Source organism: Anolis sagrei, chromosome X (assembly GCF_037176765.1).
Source record: "Anolis sagrei isolate rAnoSag1 chromosome X, rAnoSag1.mat, whole genome shotgun sequence".
In the NCBI taxonomy this organism is placed as follows: domain Eukaryota; kingdom Metazoa; phylum Chordata; class Lepidosauria; order Squamata; family Dactyloidae; genus Anolis; species Anolis sagrei.
In genome coordinates this window covers 102,800,284-102,820,524 of record NC_090034.1, presented here as the reverse complement: position 1 = coordinate 102,820,524, position 20,241 = coordinate 102,800,284, and the positions used below count along the sequence as shown (strand labels likewise).

Here is a 20,241-nt window from a genome sequence, read left to right as displayed (position 1 = left end):
GGGACAGGAATATGATATATATATACACATACATATACACTGAAGGTTGGACTAGTTAGCCATTAGAGTCTCTTCTAACTAGGATTCTATGATGGATGGACGGGGATATGATATAGAGATATATACACACATATACACAGATTATTAGACTGGATAGCCCTTGGCATCTCTTCCAGCTCTAGGATTCTATGATAGATAGATGGAGGGATAGATAGATAGGGATATGATAAAGAGATATATAAATAGGAGGTTGGATTGGATAGCCCTTTGGGTCTTTCCCAATTACATACTTTTAAAGTAACTCACACAATTAAACAAGAAATAAATCTTTCAAACCAAGAACAGAAAAAAATCAAATGTTGTTACACAGTTCTCTCTCTCTCTCTCTCTCTCATTCATACACACACACACACACACCCAAATGTGAACATTGGGGAAAATAGACCTTGACATTTGGGAGTTGTATATGGATCTGGACCAAACTTGGCATGCATACTTAATATGCCCAAATGTGAGCATTGGTGGAGTTTGGGGGAAATAGACCTTGTCATTTGGGAGTTGTATTTGCTGGGATTTATAGTTCACCTACAATCAAAGAGCACTCCGAACTCCACCAACAATGGAATTGAACCAAACATTCCACACAGAACTCCGATGACCAACAGAAAATACTGGAAGAATCTGGTGAGCATTGACCTTGAGTTTTGGAGTTGTAGTTCACCTACATCCAGAGAGCACTGTGGACTCAAACAATGATGGATCTGGACCAAACTTGGCACGAATACTCAATATGCCCAAATATGAACACTGGTGAAGTTTGGGGAAAATAGACCTTGACATTTGGGAGTTGTAGTTGCTGGGATTTATAGTTCACCTACAATTAAAGAGCATTCTGAACCCCAGCAATGATAGAATTGGGCCAAACTTCCCACACAGAACTCCCATTGAACCGAACATGGTACACAGAACTCCCATGACTAAGAGAAAATACTAGAAGTTTGGGGAAAACAAACCTTGGCCTTTGGGCGTTGTAGTTGCTGGGATTTATAGTTCACTTACAATCAAAGAGCAATCTCAACTCCACCAACAATGAATTTTGAACCAAACTTGGCACGCAGAACTCCCATGACCAACAGAAAATACTGGAAGAATCTGGTGAGCATTGACCTTGAGTTTTGGAGTTGTAGTTCACCTACATCCAGAGAGCACTGTGGACTCAAACAATGATGGATCTGGACCAAACTTGGCATGCATACTTAATATGTCCAAATGCGAACACTGTTGAAGTTTGGGGAAAACTTCCCACACAGAACCCCCATGACCAACAGAAAAGGATTTGGTGGGCATTGACTTTGAATTTGGGAGTTGTAGTTCACCTACATCCAGAGAGCACCTTGGACTCAAACAATTATGGATCTGGACCAAACTTGGCATACATACTTAATATGCCCGAATGTGAACATTGGTGGTGTTTGGGAAAAACAGACCTTGGCATTTGGGAGTTGTAGTTGCTGGGATTTATAGTTCACCTACAATCAAAGAGCATTCTGAACCCCACCAACGATAGTATTGGGCCAGACTTCCCACAGAGAACCCCTACGACCAACAGAAAATACTGTGCTTTCTGGTGGTCTTTGGCGACCCCTCTGACACCCCCCTTGCGATTTCTCAGCGGCCCTATTGCACCACCAGCTCCATTTCCCCAGGTTGAGCATTGCTTTTGTGTTGGGCGAAAACAAAAGAGTTGTCGAGTTGTTCCCAAGACGCAGTACTTAAAGCGGTGTCATTAATTCTACAGGGTGGATGGACCCTCAGCGCATTGGAGATGGGGAATGGGAGCCTGCCATTAGTCTATGTCTCGATAGTCAAAACATTGCCTTGCAAACGCCTTCCTCTCCGATTAAAATTTAATCATTTCGGTTGGCATGGAAGGCCGCCAGAGCATCCCAGGGGCATCATACATCTTTTTCGAAAGGCTGCCCATATGGGGAAGCAGGCCTATATCCTTTCCTGGACGTGCCAAGCGTTTCTGGGAAGGCATTGAACGCGAGCGCACGATAACATCAGTCCTGTGCAGCATCACCGCCATTGGCAGGATGCACGGAAAGAGAGGTTGGATCAAGCCGACCTGGGAAAAAGCTACCTTCGGAGAAGTAATCCATTTAGAAGCCAATAAGCAGAGTAATGAAATAAGGCAGAAGCTGAACAACAACAACTGGTTTTTGCAGGTTTTTTGGGGCTATATGGCCATGTTCTAGAGGCATTCTCTCCTGACGTTTCGCCTGCATCTATGGCAAGCATCCTGAGGATGCTTGCCATAGATGCAGGCGAAACGTCAGGAGAGAATGCCTCTAGAACATGGCCATATAGCCCCAAAAAACCTACAACAACCAGTGATTCCGGCCATGAAAGCCTTCGACTACCTCTGAGGATGCTTGCCATAGATGCAGGCGAAACGTCAGGAGAGAATGCCTCTAGAACATGGCCATATAGCCTGAAAAAACCTACAACAACCCAATGTAATGTTCGTTTGTGGGATTAACATAACTCAAAATTCACTGGACGAATTGACACCAAATTTGGACACAAGACACCTAACAACCCAAATGTATGCCCTTCACTCAAAAAAATTGATTTTGTCATTTGGGAGTTGTAGTTGCTGGGATTTATAGTTCACTTACAATCAAAGAGCATTCTGAACTCCACCAATGATGGAATTGAACAAAACTTGGCACACAGTTCTCCCATTATCAACAGAAGGAAACAATGGAAACAATGGCTTCAAACTTCAACAGAGGAAACAATGGCTTCAAACTACAAGAAAGGAGATTCCATCTGAACATGAGGAAGAACTTCCTAACTGTGAGAGCTGTTCAGCAGTGGAACTCTCTGCCCCGGAGTGTGGTGGAGGCTCCTTCTTTGGAAGCTTTTAAACAGAGGCTGGATGGCCATCTGTCAGGGGTGATTTGAATGCAAAATTCCTGCTTCTTGGCAGAATGGGGTTGGACTGGATGGCCCACGAGGTCTCTTCCAACTCTTTGATTCTATGATTCTAAGTTGTGGAAACAGAGTGTTGGCTTCTTCCGTGACCGCTTCAGAAAACGTGTTCATCGTTGGCAGAAATGTATCCAATTGTCTGGTGATTATGTGGAAAAGTCAATAGTGGTAGTTAAAGAGCACATTCTAAGGATTATTTCTGTGTTTGATTTATTAAAATATTCCCATCCAAACCCAAGTAACACAGGTGGAGGCATTACTTTTCATTCAACCCTCATACTGTAGAAGGTGGGTGGGTTGAGGAGGGAGAACCCCATAAACTTAGACTAAGATTGCAAAAGGTGAGTGGAGCCAACGCAGTGCTCTTTCAGAGGCGGATCCGCTTATCTGTCTCCCTTTCGGGTGTGCCTGCAGGTCTCCTGGCCGGGGTTACACAAATAAGGAAGCCCATAAGCGGGTCTTGGCAATGGTTAGCCTGCAATGGGCTATATAGGTACTTTCCCTTGGAATACAAACCATGTCTTTGGGTCTGGGCATCCTTCCATGCGCATTTCCAGTCGGGCGCAAAGAAAGGTGAATTTCACCAGAATAGTGCGAGTCTATTGCCAATGTCCACCAGAATCGCTCAAATCCATGGCCAGTTTCCACCAAAATAATGCAGATCTATGGCCAACTTCCAACAGAAGTTGACCATAAAGTTGTGGAATAGAGCAATTTAAAGCAACCACGGATAATGAGATATGGGATGCGGATAAATATTCAAATATTCCCATCCAAACCCAAGACGCTTCTGGAGATGGTAGAACAGAAGCTCTCCGAAGCTCTAGGTGCTCTTATGTATAATATCACAAAGGACGACCACCTCACACGCCTCATAGGAAACCTGCTACAAAACAGGAGCTTTTTTGTTGAGTTCCAGGGCCAGAGAAGCAGATGGCGGAAACAGAAGAATGGCCTGCCTCAGGGGAGCGTGCTTGCTCCATCCATGTTCAACATCTACACAAATGACCAGCCACTGCCAGAAGGGACAGAGAGTTTCATCTATGCTGATGATCGTGCCATCACCACTCAACCAGGGAGCTTTGAGATGGAAGAACAGAAGTTCTCCGAAGCTCTAGGTGCTCTTACTGCCTATTACAGGGAAAACCAGCTGATCCCTAATCCATCTAAAACACAGAGATGTGCTTTTCATCTCAAGAACAGAGAGCATCCCGAGCTCTGAGGATCACCTGGGAAGGAATCCCACTGGAGCATTGCAGCACACCCAAATATCTGGGAGTCACTCCGGACTGTGCTCTGACCTACAAGAAGCACTGCCTGAACATCAAGCAAAAAAGTGGGTGCTAGAAACAATATCATACGAAAGCTGACTGGCACAACCTGGGGATCACAACCAGACACAGTGAAGACATCTGCCCTTGCGCTATGCTACTCTGCTGCTGAGTATACATGCCCAGTGTGGAACACATCTCATCACGCTAAAACAGTGGATGTGGCTCTTAATCAGACATGCCGCATTATCATGGGGTGTCTGCACCCTACACCGCTGAAGAAACTACACTCTCTTGCCGGTATTGCACCACCTGACATCCGCCGGGAAGTAACAGCCAATAGTGAAAGGACCAAGGCAGAGACATCTCCAGCCCACCCCCTGTTTGGGTATCAGCCAGCATGTCAACGACTTAAATCTAGAAATAGTTTTCTAAGATCTACAGAGACACTTGCTGAAACACCCCAGCAAGCGAGAGTCCAAAAGTGGCAGGCTCGAACCCAGAACCTCAACCCATGGCTGATACCAAATGAGAGACTCCCTCCTGGGCACACAGAAGACTGGGCGACTTGGAAGGTGCTGAACAGACTGCGCTCTGGCACCATGAGATGCAGAGCCAACCTTAAGAAATGGGGCCACAAAGTGGAATCCACAACATGCGAGTGTGGAGAGGAGCAAACCACTGACCACCTGCTGCAATGCAACCTGAGCCCTGCCACATGCACAAGGGAGGACCTCCTTGCGGCAACACCAGAGGCACTCCAAGTGGCCAGATACTGGTCAAAGGACATTTAATCAACTACCAAGCTTGCAAACTTTTTGTTTTGTCTGTTTGTTTTGTTCTATTAGAAATGTAATACAATTGTCTGGTTGCCCCTGACACGATAAATAAACAAATCCAAACCCAAGTAACGAAGGTGGAGGCATTATTTTTCATTCAACTCTCGTAAACCAGAGCATTGAAATCAAATCAATGAATAATCCAATCCGCAAAAGTCAGTCTTTAAATGTGGACTACATTTACGAATTTTAAACTAATGACAGTTTTTGCAGAATATTCACACATGGCTGTTTTGCACAGAAAACAATTGTTCTGTTCAGAAAATAGCATTTTCCACGCAGAATTATTTTCTAAATGTAAGTCAATCAGATGAAAATGTATGCAGAATGCGTCCCTAATTACAGCAGTGGGAAAAGGATGCGTGCCACAAGCACCCGACCGCAGCATCTTTCCCTTCCTCTCTTTTCTCTCTCCTGGAGATAAAATCTGAAAAATCTGCAAGTTGGTTCAATTTACAAACAAATGGCGACTTCTCGGAGCGGAAGCCGTGAATCACCTTTCGAACCCATGCTGCCGTTGCAGGAAATGCTGCGCGCATTGAACAACAACAAAAAATTGCGCACAGAGATGTTTTTGGAGAGAAGCCGCAAACTCAATTAGACAAGAGGAAGCAATTTCGGAATTGGGCTTAATCTCAAAGGGTTTGATCGCTATCAGAGGAGAGAGCATCGATGTGACCTGGTTAGGAAGGCTGCTCCATTTCCCATTTGCTACTAATCACTTTACTCATCGGCAAGATGCGCAAAAAGCCTTGAGAGCGGAACAAAGGGGCAGCGATAACAACAGACACTTATTGTAGTCGGTAAAGCAATTGTTGATTTCCCCCCGGTTTATATCGGATAGCTGAGAAATATATTGAACCCAGCCGACAATGGATCTGAAACAAAATTGGCACACAGACCCAACATGGCCAACTTTGAATACTGTGTGTGTAAACATCGATGGAGCAAGCATGCTCCTCTGAGGCAGTAATCATACATATATATACACAGTATGCAAAGTTGATATATATATCAGGTCATCAACAACCAGACATTTGTATTACATTTTTAACAAAAACAAACAAACAAACAAACAGACACAACACAGAATTTGCAAGCTTGGTAGTCAATTAAATGTCATTTAACTAGTATCTGGCTACTTGGAGTGCCTCTGGTGTTGCCGCAAGGAGGTCCTCCATTGTGCATGTGGCAGGGCTCAGGGTGCATTGCAGCCGGTGGTCAGTGGTTTGCTCTTCTCCACACTCGCATGTCGAGGATTCCACTTTGTGGCCCCATTTCTTAAGGTTGGCTCTGCATCTCGTGGTGCCAGAGCGCAGTCTGTTCAGCGCCTTCCAAGTCGCCCAGTCTTCTGTGTGCCCAGGGGGGAGTCTCTCATTTGGTATCAGCCACTGATTGAGGTTCTGGTTTGAGCCTGCCACTTTTGGACTCTCGCTTGCTGAGGTGTTCCAGCGAGTGTCTCTGTAGATCTTAGAAAACTATTTCTAGATTTAAGTCTTTGACATGCTGGCTGATACCCAAACAGGGGATGAGCTGGAGATGTCTCTGCCTTGGTCCTTTCACTATTGGCTGCTACTTCCTGGCAGATGTCAGGTGGTGCTAAGCAGTGTAATTTCTCCAGTGGTGTAGGGCGCAGACACCCGTGATAACGCTGCATGTCTCATTAAGAGCCACATCCACTGTTTTAGCGTGGTGAGATGTGTTCCACACTGGGCATGCATACTCAGCAGCAGAGTAGCATAGCACAAGGGCAGATGTCTTCACTGTGTCTGGTTGTGACCCCTGGGTTGTGCCAAGCTTTCGTATGGTATTCTTTCTAGCATCCACTTTTTGCTTGATGTTCAGGCAGTGCTTCTTGTAGGTCAGGGCACGGTCCAGAGTGACTCCCAGGTATTTGGGTGTGCTGCAATGCTCCAGTGAGATCCCTTCCCAGGTGATTCTCAGAGCTCGGGATGCCTGTCTGTTCTTAAGGTGAAAAGCACATGTCTGTGTTTTAGATGGATTAGGGATCAGCTGGTTTTCCTTGTAATTGGCAGTAAGGGCACCTAGAGCTTCGGAGAGCTTCTGTTCTTCCATCTCAAAGCTCCCTGGTTGAGTGGTGATGGCACGATCATCAGCATAGATGAAACTCTCTGTCCCTTCTGGCAGTGGCTGGTCATTTGTGTAGATGTTGAACATGGATGGAGCAAGCACGCTTCCCTGAGGCAGGCCGTTCTTCTGTTTCCGCCATCTGCTTCTCTGGCCCTGGAACTCAACAAAGAAGCTCCTGTTTTGTAGCAGGTTTCCTATGAGGCGGGTGAGGTGGTCATCCTTTGTGATATTATACATTTTTTCTCAGAAGGAGGCGGTGGGTCACAGTATCATAGGCTGCTGAGAGGTCTATGAAGACAGCTCCTGTGATCTGCTGCCTTTCAAAGCCATCTTCTATGTGCTGGGTCAGGTTCAGCACTTGCAATGTGCAGCTTTTGCCTTTTTATTTTAAAATACTCTGTGCGTAATGAGTACCTTAGAAACAAAAGAACCAATGAACTTAATCACGCCAAATTTGGCAACAAAATGTCTCACAACACAAGGAGTGACCATCACTCAAAAAATTATCATTTTGTCATTTGGGAGTTGTAGTTGCTGGGATTTATAGTTCACCTACAGTTAAAGAGCATTCTGAATTCTACCAATGATGGAATTGAACCAAACTTGGCACACAGAACTCCCATGACCAACAGACAATACTGGAAGTGTTTGGTGGGCATTGACCTTGAGTTTGGGAGTTGTAGTCCACCTACATCTAGAGAGCACTGTGGACTCAAACAATGATGGTTTTGGACCAAACTCGGCAAGAATACCCAATATGCCGAAATGTGAACACTGGTGGAGTTTGGGAGAAAGAGACTTGACATTTTGAAGTTACAGGGATTTATAGTTCACCTACAGTCAAGGAGCATTCTGAACTCCACCAACGATGGAGTTGAACCAAACTTGGCACACAGAACTCCCACGACCAACAGAAAATACTGGAAGGGTTTGGTGGGCATTGACCTTGAGTTTGGGAGTTGTAGTTCACCTACATCCAGAGAGCACTGTGGATTCAAACAATGAAGGATCTTGACCAAACTTGGGACAAATAATCAATATGCCCAAATGTGAACACTAGAGGAGTTTGAGGAAAATAGACCTTGACATTTGGGAGTTTTCGTTGCTGGGATTTATAGTTTACCTACAATGAAATAACATTCTGAACCCCACCAAGGATAGAATTGGGCCAAACTTCCCACACAGAACCTCCAGAACCAACAGAAAATACTGTGTTTTCTGATGGTCTTTTGAGACCCCTCTGACACCCCCTTGCGACCCCCCCCCCCCAGGGGCCCCAACCCCCAGGTTGAGAAACGCTGGCATATAATAATAAGGGCAATATTTCCAATGGAATGCTAAGGCATTCCAAACTCCCATTGTGTGCGGACAGACGGGTATCTGGTCGAAAGCAGAGCTATGGCTGGATTGTTTTGCCTTGCCATGGCAACTGAAAGGCAGAGGGAGTGATAACTCACCTGGGAAGGGCTTTATTGAAACAGGTGATGCCAAGCACACCTGGGCAGAGCAAGGAAAGGATAAGGAGCCCAGGTTGGCAAAGTTTGAGGAGGAGCATCTACACAGTGCATCTACACTAGAATCAGTGCAGTCTGGCTCTGCTTGAACTGCTATAAGGCAATGTTATGGGGTCCTGGGAGATTGCATCACATGCAATCAAGGCAACAACATTCATTGAGAGAGGAGGCTGAAGCTCTTGTAGAACCACAACTCCCAAGATTATGGAGCATTGAGCTATGTTAAAATGGGGTAGCAAACTGTTGATGCATCCTTTGAGACGTCCTTCCAAGGCAGGTTCCTCCTCCTCCTCCTCCTTTCATTTGCTATATAATATCCAGCAAATGAGATCTATATACTGGATATTATTACTACTACTACTACTACTACTACTAGCTTTCCCTGCTATGCGTTGCTGTGGCCAACCTTACCTCCCTCTTTCTTTCTTTCTTTCTTTCTTTCTTTCTTTCTCTCCTTCCTTCCTTCCTTCCTTCCTTCCTTCCTTCCTTTCCTTCCTTCCTTCCTTCCTTCCTTCCTTCCTTCCTTCCTTCCTTCCTTCCTTCCCTCCCTCCCTCCCTCCCTCTTTCCTTCCCTCCTTCTTTCCTTCCCTCTTTTTCTTCCCCTTGTACTTTCCCTTCTTCTTCCTTCCTTCTCTACCTCTTTCTTTCCCCCCTTCCTTTGCTCTTTGGTTCCATCTTTCCTTCCTTCCTTCCTTCCTTCCCTCCCTCCCTCCCTCTTTCTCTCTTTCATACCTTCTCTCCTTCTTTTGCTCTCTCTTTCCTTCTCTTATTTTTATTTCCTTCTTTCCTTCCTTCTCTACCTTTCTTTCCTTCATTCTCTCCTTCCCTCCTTCTTTCTCTTTCTCTCCTTCCCCCCTTCCCCCTGTGTATGTGTTTTGTGTGTGTATATATGCATATATGCGTGTAGATATTTGTGTATATGTGTATATATATGTGTGTGTTTGCGTATATATGTGGTTTTGCGCATGCGTTGTATTTTTTGTTTTCTGGCTTTTAAAGTCTTTTCTACTGTGTTTTTCAATGTTTTTTTGAGTGAAGGACATACATTGGGTTGTTAGGTGTCTTGTGTCCAAATGTGGTGTCAATTCGTCCAGTGGTTGTTGAGTTCTGTTAATCCCACAAACGAACATTACATTTTTATTTATATAGATTATTATTATGCTGGCAAGCTTCTGGTTATTGAGTCTTAGGTGAGTTTTTGGTTACCCATTATGGCTTATAGCCACAGAATCCAGGGAATTGTAGTTTTGCAAGGTCTTGAACTGTAACTCCCTCAAGCCACAAGGAGAGGTGGGTAAGAAATAAAACTATTATTATTATTATTATTATTATTATTATTATTATTATTATTAGAAACACAACAAGATGAGTCCGGCTGTTGTATTGGATCATACGTCGGACACTTCCCAAGTGTCTAGGACTGTGTGATGTATCGACGAATAATGCGTGCAGATCCCAGTAAGGTGGCCTTCCGCATCTGTCAGCACCGATTGTGTTTAAGTGCAGGCCAAGGTCTTGAGGCACTGCACCCAGTGTACCAATCACCACTGGGACCACCTTTACTGGCCCCTGCCAGAGCCTTTGCATTATTATTATTATTATTATTATTCTCACTAAACTGGGATCAGATTTTGGAGGGTTTTTTTCTTCAGGCTTTGGAATATTTCTATATACATCATAATTGCCTTGATTGCTTCCATTTGCAATCCTGGGATTTGTAATTCTATTGAGAAGCCTCTGGAAGAAAGTTCTAGTCCAGTGTTTCTTAATCTGAGGATCGGGACCCCTGGGGGGATAATGAGGGGGGGGGGCAGAGGGGTTCCCCAAAACTCCATTTGTGTGCATATTTGGGCATATGAAATATTCGTGCCAGGTTTGGTTCAGACCCATCATTGTTTGAGTCCACAGTGCTCTCTGGGTGTAGGTGAACTACAACTCCAAAAGCCAAGGTCAATGCCCACCAAACCCTTCCAGTATTTTCTGTTGGTCATGGGCAGTTCTGTGTGTCGGGTTTGGTTCAATTTCATTGCTGGGGGGTTCAGAATGCTCTTTGATTATAGGTTGAACTATACATCCCAATAACTACAATTCGCAAATGTCAAGGTCCATTTTTCCCAAACTCCACCAGTGTTCACAGTTGGGCATACTGAGTCTCCATGCCAGGTTTGGTTCAGACCCATCATTGTTTGAGTCCACAGTGCTCTCTGGGTGTAGGTGAACTACAACTCCAAAAGCCAAGGTCAATGCCCACCAAACCCTTCCAGTATTTTCTGTTGGTTATGGGAGTTCTGTGTGCCGAGTTTGGTTCAATTTCATTTCTGGGGGTGGTGGTGGTGGTGGTGGATTCAGAATGCTCTTTGATTGTAGGTGAACTATACATCTCAATAACTACAACTCCCAAATATCAAGGTCTATTTCCCTCAAACTCCACCAGTGGTCACATTTGAATATATCAAGTATTAATGCCAAGTTTGGTCCAGATCCATCATTGTTTGAGTCCACACTGCTCTCTGAATGTAGGCAAACTACAACTCCAAAAGTCAATGTCAATGCCCATCAAACTCTTCCAGTATTTCCTGTTGGTCATGGGAGTTTTGTGTGCCAAGTTTGGTTCAATTTCATTGCTAGCGGAGTTCAGAATGCTCTTTGATTGTAGGTGAACTATAAATCCCAGCAACTACAACTCCCAAATGACAAAATCAACCCCACCAGTATTCAAATTTGGGTGTATTGGGTATTTGTGTGAAATTTGGTCCAGTGAATGAAAATACATCCTGCATATCAGATATTTACATGACGATTCAGAACAGTAGCAAAATGACAGCTATGTATTAAGGGGTCGTGGCATTAGGAAGGTCAAGAAACACTGCTCTAGTCCATCATTAAACTACAAATCCCAAGTGTCCCTTGTTCAAATGGCACAAGGATGCTCTTAAATGATGTCATGTGAAATAATGATGTGAATCAGATGCAACAATATTTGACGGCTAGGACAATATCTCATATTGGTTTGTTTGTTTGTTGTTGACGATGATGATGCTTAACGATGCCTCATCTCGATGAATAAGGATGCATCATGATGCCTAACGAAGGCAATGTACCTCAAACAAACAGAGAGGGGAACATCCTATTCCGAAATCTGGCGTCTGGGTTTGCATGACACAATTATATTCGGACATATTAGGGAAGTGAATGGCATAATGTCATTTTATCTAATAGGAAGGGGAACTGGATGCAAACCAAAGGGATCCCCACAGGTCATCTAGTCCAACCTCTTACCACGCAGGAATATACAAAGCCTGGATCTACACTGCCATATAATAATAGCAAAAACTATCATCATCACCATTGTATTAGGGAACTGGATTTAAAACCAAAGACACAGAGTTCAAAGGGATCCCCAAAGGACATCTAGTCCAACCCCTTACTATGCAGGAATAGACAAAGCCTGGATCTACACTGCCCTATAATACAGTTTAAAGCTGCAATATATGGTCAGTGTTTACGTTGACCATCCACACTACTGTACTAATCTATCTACACTACTATAATAATGTATTATTATATTCTGCCATGCAAGAACACAATCAAATCTCTATTGACAAATGGCCAGCCAATCTCCACTGAATCAGAATGCTAGATTTGGAAGGGACCCTCAAGGGCCATCCAGTCCAACCCCATTCTGCCATGCAAGAACACAATCAAATCCCTCCCCACAGATGGCCATCCGGTTTCTATTGAATTGGAATGCTAGAGTTGGAAGGGACCCTCAAGGGCCATCCAGTCCAACCCTATTCTGCCATGCAAGAACACAATCAAATCCCTCCCCACAGATGGCCATCCGGTTTCTATTGAACTGGAATGCTAGAGTTGAAAGGGACCCTCAAGGGCCATCCAGTCCAACCCTATTCTGCCATGCAAGAACACCATCAAATCCCTCCCCACAGATGGCCATCCGGTTTCTATTGAACTGGAATGCTAGAGTTGGAAGGGACCCTCAAGGGCCATCCAGTCCAACCCTATTCTGCCATGCAAGAAAACAAACAAATCCCTCCCCACAGATGGCCATCCGGTTTCTATTGAACTGGAATGCTAGAGTTGGAAGGGACCCTCAAGGGCCATCCAGTCCAACCCTATTCTGCCATGCAAGAACACCATCAAATCCCTCCCCACAGATGGCCATCCGGTTTCTATTGAATTGGAATTCTAGAGTTGGAAGGGATCCTCAAGGGCCATCCAGTCCAACCCTGTTCTGCCATGCAAGAACACAATCAAATCCCTTCCCACAGATGGCCATCCGGTTTCTATTGAATTGGAATGCTAGAGTTGGAAGGGACCCTCAAGGGCCATCCAGTCCAACCCTATTCTGCCATGCAAGAACACAATCAAATCCCTCCCCACAGATGGCCATCCGGTTTCTATTGAACTGGAATGCTAGAGTTGGAAGGGACCCTCAAGGGCCATCCAGTCCAACCCTATTCTGCCATGCAAGAACACCATCAAATCCCTCCCCACAGATGGCCATCCGGTTTCTATTGAATTGGAATTCTAGAGTTGGAAGGGATCCTCAAGGGCCATCCAGTCCAACCCTATTCTGCCATGCAAGAACACAATCAAATCCCTTCCCACAGATGGCCATCCGGTTTCTATTGAATTGGAATGCTAGAGTTGGAAGGGACCCTCAAGGGCCATCCAGTCCAACCCTATTCTGCCATGCAAGAACACCATCAAATCCCTCCCCACAGATGGCCATCCGGTTTCTATTGAATTGGAATGCTAGAGTTGGAAGGGACCCTCAAGGGCCATCCAGCCCAACCCTATTCTGCCATGCAAGAACACAATCAAATCCCTCCCAACAGACGGCCATCCGGTTTCTATTGGACTGGAATGCTAGAGTTGGAAGGGACCCTCAAGGGCCATCCAGTCAGTGTTTACATTGACCATGTAATGCATGATATGGTAGTATAGATCCAGAATTAGAGGCCAAAGTGACTATTAAGTCTATAAATGCCACCACCATTATGTTGTTGTTGTTGTTGTTGTTGTTGTTGTCCTATTTTTATCTCGTGATTGAGATGCAAAAGCAGCCATTGAGACGCAAAGAATAACACATATTATTGGCTTTAAGATTCCTTATTGGGACTGCCTTGTCTTACATTTCCTATTTCAAGGTCAAGCCAGGCGAACACATTAATATTTAAGCTTAATGTTTGTGTGCAAGAGGGTGGTGTGGATGTCGCTGTCCAGGGATGGTTCCGCCGTTTGTCCTCGAAATTGCTTTAGGCTGGGTTGTTTGCATAAGAGCAAACAGCTCTCTAAATTGCCGGGACGCTCTCCCATATGGCTTGCGCTATTTGCAGGTGGGATGATGCCTTCGGAGGTGCATTGATGCGCACCTGAGGCAGGTTGCTCTAAAGCAGTGGTCCTCAACCTCTCTAATGCCGTGACCCCTTAATACAGTTCCTCATGTTGTGGTGACCCCCAACCATAACTTTATCTTCATTGCTAATTCATAACTAATTTTGCTCCTGTTATGAATCGTCATGTAAATACCTGATATGCAGGATGTCTTTTCATTTACTGGACTGAATTTGGCACAAATACCCAATGCGTCCAAATTTGAATACTGGTGGGGTGGGGTTGGGAGGGGGGATTGATTTGGTCATTTGGGAGTTAGTTGCTGGGATTTATAGTTCACCTAGAGTCAAAGAGCATTCTGAACTCCACCAACGATGGAATTGGGCCAAACTTCCCACACCGAACTCCCATGACCAACAGAAAATACTAGAAGGGTTGTGTGGGCATTGACCTCGAGTTTTGGAGTTGTAGTTCGCCCACATCCAGAGAGCATTGTGGACTGAAACAATGAAAGATGTGGACCAAACTTGGCACAAATATTCAATATGCCCCAATGTGAAGCGTGCTGGAGTTTGGGGGAAATAGACTTTGACATTTGGGAGTTATAGTTGCTGGGATTTGTAGTTCATCTGCAATCAAAGCGCATTCTGAACCCCATCAATGATAGAATTGGGCAAACTTCCCATATAAAACCCCCATGACCAATAGAAAATACTGTGTTTTCTGATGGTCTTTGGTGACCCCTCTGACACCACCATGTGACCCATCCAGGGGTCCCGACCCCCAGGTTGAGAAACACTGCCCTAAAGCCTCCCATCTTTCCTCTGCAGAGCTTGGAAACATTGCTTCTTATTATTAGAATTGTATTAATCAAGATCCAACATTGGCTGGATGATCCTGGGAGACATAGTGCAACCAGATTGCCAGATCTCAGAGTTTCAAGACTTTCGAGGTGAAGGAATGTCAGGGTGAGAGGGCTATATTGAAAAGTGTATGTAAATGTACTATATATATATATATATATATATATGAGAAAAGTGTATATAAATGTACTTTTTCCTATTATATATTATTTATTTTAATGGCATACTCCATAAGCTGATCCTTAATGTATATCCTGCTTTATGACATCACCGGGGGACCGTTATGACATCATCGGAGCCCACGGCTATGGCATCACAAATGCCTACATCTCAGCCCTATATATACTAAACGACGTAGTAGAGGGATTAAGAATACTGGGAGTTGTAGTTTGGAGAAGCACCAGCACTCTTTGGGCAGAGGAAGCTCAAGGCCTTGTAAAACTACAACTCCAAAAATTCAGTAGTACAACTACAACTCCGTAGTACATTAATAATATTATTCTACAGTTGGAGGTGTTCCCTTTGGTAAGGATGGTCAAGGGTCTTGGAAAACTACAACTCCCAGGATTCCACAGTATTTGAGCTATGCCAGTTAAAGTGATGTCAAACTACCTTCATTCTACAATTGTAGATGTACCCTTTGGTAGAGATGGCAAACTACAACTTCCAGGAGTCCATAGCATTGCGCCATGGCAGCTAAAGTGATGTCAAATTGCATTTGCAAATGCACTCTTTAGCAGAGATGGCTAGGACCTTGGCAAACTACAACTCCCAGGATTCCATAGCACTGAGCTATGGCAATTAACATGATGTCAAATTGCTTTAATTTTACAGTAATGAATCCATACTTTGGTAGAGATGGCTAAGGACCTTGGAAAACTACAACTCCCAGGATTCCATAGCGCTGAGCTATGGCAGTTAACGTGATGTCAAATTGCTTTAATTTTACAGTAATGAATCCATACTTTGGTAGAGATGGCTAAGGACCTTGGAAAACTACAACTCCTGGCATTCCACAGCATTGAGCCATGGCAGCTAAAGTGATATCAAATTGCTTTAATTCTACAGTAGTAGATGGACACTTTGGTAGAGATGGCAAAGCACCTTGGCAAACTACAACTCCCAGGATTCCATAGCATTGAGCCATGGCAGCTAAAGTGATGTCAAACTACTACCTTAATTCGAAATTGTAGGTGCACCCATTGCAAGAGATGGCTAAGGACCTTGGCAAACTAGAACTCCCAGGATTCCATAGCACTGAGCCATGGCAATTAAAGTGATGTCAAATTGCACCACAGTGTAGATGCACCCAGAGTTTATTACCGCCTCAACTACATAGTTAACTATATATCAAACGACGTTATGTTGACTGTGATGGGGAATTCCAACCCATTTATGAGAAAGACCCATAAATGGTGAACCATAGCTTTAGCTCTCCTAAAAGAACGAAAGAACGAAAGAACGAACGAACGAACGAAAGGAAATGCTCAGCAAGTCTCAGTTGGTCATAGATGCAAATCCATCCGAGTCATCCTGGCCATGTCAAGCGATGGGCTCAAAGGCCAACCGGGGCTTTTGCAACGCCGTTCCTCTTTCCCCATCCCTTGCGTGGCCATTGCATCTCTTCCCTTCCGTGATTCATTGCCTTCCTTAAAATAGACCCATCGAAAGGGGCAAGAGATCACGAGGCGGAATTTGACAAGCTGTTTCCCTTCCACAACCTCAAACAGCAAGACTCGACACATTCTCAGAAGACTTTTAGTGGGCACATCTGCACTGCAGAATTAATACACTTTGATACCACTTTAGCTGCCATGGCTCATTCCTATGACATTCTGGGATTTGTCGTTTGGTGAGACTCCAGCATGCTTTAGCAGTAGAGGCTGAAGATGTCATGAAACTACAACTCTTCTGGTTCCATAGCTTTGACCCATGGCAGTTAAAGAGGCATAGACCCATATAATGCAGTTCAGTTGCATTATATGGGTCTACACTCAGTGAAGTTCAACTGCATTGTATAGGTCTACACTCAATGAAGTTCAATGAAGTTCAAAGTCCAACTGTATTATATGTGTCTATGCTCAATGAAATTCATCTGCATAGTATGGGTCTACACTCAATGAAGTTCATCGGCATGGTATGGGTCTACACTAAGTGAAGTTCATCTGCATAGTATGGGTCTACACTCAATGAAATTCATCTGCATAGTATGGGTCTACACTCAAGGAAGTTCATCTGCATCATATGGGTCTACACTAAGTGAAGTTCACCTGCATCATATGGGTCTACACTAAGTGAAGTTCATCTGCATAGTATGGGTCTACACTAAGTGAAGTTCATCTGCATAGTATGGGTCTACACTCAATGAAATTCATCTGCATAGTATGGGTCTACACTCAAGGAAGTTCATCTGCATCATATGGGTCTACACTAAGTGAAGTTCATCTGCATCATATGGGTCTACACTAAGTGAAGTTCATCTGCATAGTATGGGTCTACACTAAGTGAAGTTCATCTGCATAGTATGGGTCTACACTAAGTGCAGTTCATCTGCATAGTATAGGTCTACACTCAGTGAAGCTCAACTGCATAGTATGGATCTATATTCAGTGAAATTCATCTGGATAGTATGGGTCTACACTCAATGAAATTCATCTGCATAGTATGGGTCTACACTCAATGAAGTTCATCTGCATAGCATGGGTCTACACTCAATGAAGTTCATCTGCATAGCATGGGTCTACACTCAATGAAGTTCATCTGCATAGCATGGGTCTACACTCAATGAAGTTCTTTGAGTGTAGACCCATACAATGCAGTTGAACTTCATTGATTTCACTGAGTGTAGACTCATACAATGCAGATGAACTTCATTGAGTGTAGACCCATACTATACAGTTGAACTGCATTGACTTCATTGACTTCACACTCAATGAAGTCAATGCAGTTCAACTGTATAGCGTAGGTGTACACTCAATGAAGTTCATCTGCATAGCATGGGTCTACACTCAATGAAGTTCTTTGAGTGTAGACCCATACAATGCGGTTGAACTTCATTGATTTCACTGAGTGTAGACCCATACTATGCAGATGAACTTCATTGAGTGTACTCCTACGCTATACAGTTGAACTGCATTGACTTCATTGGGTGTAGACTCATACAATGCAGATGAACTTCATTGAGTGTAGACCCATACTATACAGTTGAACTGCATTGACTTCAATGAGTGTAGACTCATACAATGCAGATGAACTTCATTGAGTGTAGACCCACGCTATACAGTTGAACTGCATTGACTTCATTGAGTATAGACCCATACAATGCAGATGAACTCCATTGAGTGTAGATCCATACTATGCTGATGAACTTCATTGAGTGTAGACCCATACAATGCAGATGAACTTCTCTGAGTGTAGATCCATACTATGCCGATGAACTTCATTGAATGTAGACCCATACTATACAGTTGAACTGCATTGACTTCATTGAGTGTAGACTCATACAATGCAGATGAACATTGATGCAGACCCACACTATACAGTTGAACTGCATTGACTTCATTGAGTATGGACCCATACAATGCAGATAAACTTCATTGAGTGTAGACCCATACTATACAGTTGAACTACATTGACTTTATTGAGTGTAGACTCGTACAATGCAGATGAACTTCATTGAGTGTAGACCCACACAATACAGTTGAACTGCATTGACTTCATTGAGTGTAGACCCATACTATGCATCTGAACTTCATTGAACTTCATTGAGTGTAGTAGACCCATATAATGCAGATGAGTTTAGATCCATACTATGCAGATGAACTCATTGACTTCATTGAGTGTAGATCCATATAATGCAGGTGAACTTCATTGAACAGTGAGTATAGACCCATATAATGCAGTTGAACTGCATTGAGTATAGACCCATATAATGCACTTTAACTGCATTAAACTTCATTGAGTGTAGACTCCTATTATGCAGTTGAACTTCATTGAGTATGGACCCATATAATGTAGTTGAACTTCATTGGCCTGCATCAATAGGAGTCTAGCGTCTAGACCCAGGGAAATCATGCTCCCCATGCTCTATTTTGCCTTGGTTAGACCACACCTGGAATACTGTGTCCAATTCTGGGCACCACAATTGAAGGGAGATGTTGACAAGCTGGAATGTGTCCAGAGGAGGGTGACTAAAATGATCAAGGGTCTGGAGAACAAGCCCCATGAGGAGCGGCTTAAAGAGCTGGGCATGTTTAGCCTTCAGAAGAGAAGGCTGAGTGGAGACATGATGAGGGCCATGGCTAAATATGTGAGATAAAGTCATAGGGAGGAGGGAGCAAGCTTGTTTTCTTCTGCCCTGGAGACTAGGACGCAATGGAGACTAGGACGCAATGGTTCAGGAAAGGAGATTCCACCTGAACATTAGGAAGAACTTCCTGACTGTGAGAGCTGTTCAGCAGTGGAACTCTCTGCCACGGAGTGTGGTCGAGGCTCCTTCTTTGGAGGCTTTTAAACAGAGGCTGGATGGCCATCTGTCGGGGATGCTTTGAATGCAATTTTCCTACTTCTTGGCAGAATTGGGTTGGACTGGATGGCCCACGAGGTCTCTTCCAACTCTAGGATTCTATGAAGTTCACTCAAGTTCAACTGCATAATATACGTCTACACTCAATAAAGCTCAACTGCATTATGAGTCTACACTGACCATATAATGCAGTTTCGAACTGGATTACAGAGCAGTGCAGATCCAGGCTCAATGGATTTGAACGTGCATTCAATAGATTAGAGTTACAAAGCCCAGATGGCCTTTTAAACGCTTGCTTTTGGAAAGTGGCTTCTGCTATCTGCGCGGACTTCGTTGCAATAACACTGCGAGGGAGAATGATGGCCGTTGGATTAAATTTAATGAGCCCTTGGCGCGGCTTATATAAACCAGAGCAGGGCACGTTCCAAGTATGTGGTTACGCTTGGTCTGCAAAGCGGGCAGCTTCCATACTCCGCCTGTCCGATCATATTTGCAAGCTAAAACTGCACATAGAGTCATATAGTGCGGTTTAATTGCATTATATGAGGGTTGAATGAAAAGTAATGCCTCCACCTTCGTTACTTGGGTTTGGATGGGAATATTATAATAAATCAAACGCAGAAATAATCCTTAGAATGTGCTCTTTAAGTACCACTATTCACTTTTCCACATAATCACCAGACAATTGGATACATTTCTGCCAACAATGAACAAGTTTTCTGAAGCCATCACAGAAGAAGTCCAACCTCTGTTTCCGCAACTAGCGTCTCACAGTTCTCTCAT

At 44.0% G+C, this 20,241-nt stretch overlaps 1 protein-coding gene across 1 annotated transcript in view; it reads left to right on the top strand.

Annotated features, from left to right (window-relative positions):
* Positions 1 to 20,241, top strand: part of LOC132781827 (prostacyclin receptor) — a 40,670-nt gene that overhangs the window by 13,053 nt on the left and 7,376 nt on the right. The window lies entirely within an intron of this gene.